Genomic DNA, 5000 nt, shown 5'->3' with positions numbered 1-5000 from the left:
TCATAGGCGTTTTAAGGACTGTGAAAGAGCCCGTGTGGTAACTACTGGCCCTTTCCATGGAGTGACTAGCCGCTGCCTAGTGGATGCCGAAACTCATACGTTGTCCAGAGATTGTCCTTCTATCTAGACACCACCACGTTCACTGATGATGATATCGTTCTTCCGTGTGCGTTCAAAAGTAATTTAGTTGTTACAGAAACACCTGTTACGTCAAACATACGTCGTAACCCATAATAACTTACGTTGCATGACATAACTAGTATATTAATGGACCACTAGTAAAATAAAAATTAAATAAAAATACATTAATAAAATAAAACACCCGCGGGCTCCCTAAAGTGATACACTGATTGTTGGCGGCGGCAGCCCTGCCCACATTACCTTTCGTCCCCTCAGGCCCCCAGGCACTGCCGCTCACCCCTCCAGAATATAGATTATTTAACAGGTGCGCCCCGCCCGATTTTACAAGGACCGTGTGGCCTAATGGATAAGGCGTCGGACTTCGGATCCGAAGATTGCAGGTTCGAGTCCTGTCACGGTCGATCTTTTTTCTATAAATACTCGAAGGATATGCGATTTCCAGCGATCCTATTAATAACGAGAAGCACAGGCAGCACATCTGGCCTATCCAGCAGCCAGCACTTCGTTATCATTCTCGTTTTTGCTGTCGTAAACACTCAAAAACATTCTATATGTTAAATTGTTAAAGAACCAGGTTGACGTGTTGGCTGTCTTACTGGATGAACGGATGGCAAGCAAGTGACAGGCAAACACGCAGGTTGGTGGGGAGATCGGAGGGATGGAGGGAGGGAGGTTGGCTGGTTGGCTGACAGGATGGATGGATAGATGAGTGGGTGGATGGTATGCATGCAGCTAGGAAAGATGGCTGACTGAATACTCGTATGACTGATTGGTTGGTTTGCTAGTTAGATGAGTGACAAACTACAGATATTAGGCATTTCAATTATTAAACTCGACCTTTATGTATTGTCTTTGTCTACTCTACCTACTTTTTTTTTTTTTCTGAAGGTGAAATATGCCTTCTTTCTCTCTATTTTCGTTAAATTTACAGTGCCTCTTCCTCATCCTTCCACTGTTTCCCGACACCTTCCCACGCAGGTCACGTAATGCAGGTAACTGTAACAAAAAAGCACGGCCTCTCAGCACAGCCCGCCAAGGGACAAGTTCACAAGACATGTTATGAACAGGAGCCACACGCCTCACTAGGGTATATGACTACTCCGCTCCCCTCCCACACACACACACACACACACACACACACAGGGACTGTCTGCGTGAAGGGAGTCTTCGGACGGATCACTATGAAAATCACTTACAGTACTGCACATATTTTCAATCGATCTTTAATTTTTGTGGTGGTAATGATGTGCGATGATGCACTACACTTCACAATTTTAGTGTTCCGGGTGTTGTCAGTAGCTGTACCTTAGGAGCATATTCATCATAATGATCATCCCCATTATCGCCACCATCATCACCACCACCACCATTAGCGGCAGCAGCAGCAGCCTCAGTGAGTCATCGAATGCAGGACAAAAGCCTTCCCCTTTCTTCTCAACGGTTGATTTCAGAACACCCGAGGAAAAAAATAAACAAATAAATAAATAAATAAATTTTCTTTTTAGTTCTCTGCCAGTCCTGCCTTTCTTATTAATTCTATTAACTTGCTTATTATTTTTTTCCCACACCTACGTCACTATTATGTTGTACTAACTATAGCCCATCTACCATCTGTTCAAAGCATGGCGTGTCCTGCCCATGCACACATTTATAAATTTATTTATTTACTTATTTATTTATTTATTTATTATTATTATTATTATTATTATTATTTTATTTTTATCTTTATTTTTTTTATTACTATTATTATTATTATTATTATTATTATCATTATTATTATTATTATGCTTTTCTGTTGCTGCAATCGCTGACACAATCAGTTTGGCACATGACGTATTCTACTCATGTACACGGTTTTCTTTCAGTTGTATCCAAGATGTCTTTAGTCTGTTCCCTAATTCATGATGTTTTCTTCTTTCCTCAGTATGATGTTCCAGTCATTATTATCTGCATTCCATTCCTTTCCATTAGGCACTCAGTTTTCGTTCTATGACTTTCGTAAGAATCTAGGTTTCTAATTCATATACTAGAAGTGATATTTTCCAGTGCACTCAGGTATTAGTGAGAGTATTTTTCAGAATGCAGGTTTGTATACCAGAGTCACTCCCATCACTAGTGTACGATTAAATAATATTAAGTAATCTTTTATACAATGGAGTGGCACGATGAGCTGGGGCCACTGAAAATGCTTGAAATTATTTTTGAACACACACACACACACACACACACACACACACACACACACATCTGCCAAGTTGATGTTCATTCCGAGATCACGTAGGTTTTTACTTGCAAGTGAAGAGTTACTGTCCACAGCAAAAGTGATGTGTGATGTGACAGGTACTGTAACTGAAAACCAAACTTTATGATGATTAATCTCTCACCGTGAGGATAAAGCTGACGATCACGAGTCCAGTATGTGATCTCCAAGACCGTGGTGAATTGCACACACACACACACACACACACACACACACACACACACACACACACACACACACACACACACACACACAGCAGCAGCAGCAGCTTGCCAGCCTTAGTGAGTTAGTTGATCAGATCGGTTCCAACCATCACTCACTCCGGATGCTCACAGCCAGAAAGATGCCCACACGATTTTATTTTATAATTTTATTTATTTTTTTATTAATTTATTATTATCATTATTACTATTATTATTATTATTATTATTATTATTATTATTATTATTATTATTATCATTATTATTATTATTATTATTTATTTATTTATTTATTTTATTTCATTTTTATTTATCAATTAATTAATTAATTTTATTTATTTATTTATTTATTTATTTATTTATTTATTTATTTATTTATTTATTTTTGTATCGGTTGTTGTTAAAATACATCCTACATTACACGTTCATGACTGGTGTGGTGAGGACAGACGACCCACTACTCGACGCACGGTGGATCTGCCCTGCAGTGTATCTTTTCCGCCACGATTCACACCTAGGTCTCACTCCACTCACTGCACGAGTTATGCGAGTCATGAGCCTTCAGTGCCCTTAATATTTATGTCTTAGTGCCTGCGTTTCCTAAGATGGTTGCATGGCAGTTATTTGATTGTTTGTAGGTGATTCGTTGATTTTATTTATTTTTTTAATTTAATATATATATATATATATATATATATATATATATATATATATATATATATATATATATATATATATATATATATATATATATATATATATATATATATATATATATATATATATATATATATTTATTTATTTATTTAATTATTTATTTATTTGTTTTTGTTATTTGAATGTTTAGTACTTTTATAATTTAACGTAAATTTGGTTTGGTTCATGAATAAGTATTTTGTCATATATCCACACACACACACACACAAAGAGGCCAGGGTTCGAATCCTGGGCGCGACGAGGCGAGCCTCTTAGAGCCCTTTCACACTAGGCAACTAGTGACCGTCACTAGTGACGGTCACTAGTTGCCTAGTGTGAAAGGAGCCTTAATGTGTAGCCACTGTTCACCTAGCAGCAAGTAGGTACGGGATGTAACCCGAGGGGTTTTGACCTCGCTATCCCGGTATGTGGTGTGTCACTGGTCTCAATCCGACCCAAAGATCGGTCACTATGAGCTCTGAGCTCTTTCCTTAGAGCAGTGGTTCTCAAACTATGGGTCGCGACCCAAAGTTGGGTCGCGAGATCAATTTTGATGGGTCGCAGGGACAAAGAAAGAGGTAAAGAAAGAGAAGTCTATAGTAGGAGTTGAGGCGGTGAAAGTGTTGCTCCCATTAATTTTGTAACAACATACCTTTGCGAGCAAGGTTTCTCGGCTCTGACTCATATAAAAAATAAGTCGAGGAACAAGCTTAACCCCGAGCATGATATGAAATGCAGCCTTACTACAATGATTCCACGATTTGACAAACTGGTAAACGAGAAGCAGTACCATGGATACCATTAATTTAGTTTTGTGAATTAAAAGCAGTGCCATGGATTCTACTAATTTAGTTTTGTGGATGAAAAGCAGTGCCACTGATTCTATTAATTTAGTTTTGTGGATGAAAAGCAGTGCCACTGATTCTATTAATTTAGTTTTGTGGATGAAAAGCAGTGCCACTGATTCTATTAATTTAGTTTTGTGGATGAAAAGCAGTGCCACTGATTCTATTAATTTAGTTTTGTGGATGAAAAGCAGTGCCACTGATTCTATTAATTTAGTTTTGTGGATGAAAAGCAGTGCCACTGATTCTATTAATTTAGTTTTGTGGATGAAAAGCAGTGCCACTGATTCTATTAATTTAGTTTTGTGGATGAAAAGCAGTGCCACTGATTCTATTAATTTAGTTTTGTGAATTAAAAGCAGTGCCATGGATTCTACTAATTTAGTTTTGTGAATTAAAAGCAGTGCCATGGATTCTACTAATTTAGTTTTGTGGATGAAAAGCAGTGCCACTGATTCTATTAATTTAGTTTTATGAAAAGGAAAAGCAGTGCCATGGATCCCACTAGTTTAGTTTTGTGAATGAAAAGCTGTACACATTATTTATTTATTTTTCCAAAATAAGTGTATATGTCATTGTACATTTTCTTTCTCTTTACTTTACTCTGGGTCGCGAAGGAATGAAATGTTCCAAATAGGATCGCTCATGAAAAAGTTTGAGAACCACTGATTTAGAGGAACGGCTGGCTGGGTGACCAGCAGACAACCGTAGGTGAATCACACACACACACACACACACACACACACACACACACACACACACACACACACACACACACACACACACACACACACACACTGGTCCCGTATAGTTTACCCTACAATAATTCATCTGTTTTCTGCGAGCAGCCTCCAGCCA

At 38.0% G+C, this 5000-nt stretch overlaps 1 non-coding gene across 1 annotated transcript; it reads left to right on the top strand.

Moving 5' to 3' along the window:
* Positions 1 to 469: 469 nt before the first annotated feature.
* On the top strand, positions 470 to 542 carry Trnar-ucg (transfer RNA arginine (anticodon UCG)). Its single transcript has one exon. It is a non-coding gene; the product is annotated as a tRNA-Arg (tRNA).
* Positions 543 to 5000: the final 4458 nt, after the last annotated feature.

Source organism: Scylla paramamosain, chromosome 6 (genome assembly GCF_035594125.1).
Source record: "Scylla paramamosain isolate STU-SP2022 chromosome 6, ASM3559412v1, whole genome shotgun sequence".
Taxonomy (NCBI): Eukaryota; Metazoa; Arthropoda; class Malacostraca; order Decapoda; family Portunidae; genus Scylla; species Scylla paramamosain.
Note: the sequence above shows the minus strand (reverse complement) of the source record. Positions and strands in the feature narration are given on the sequence as shown.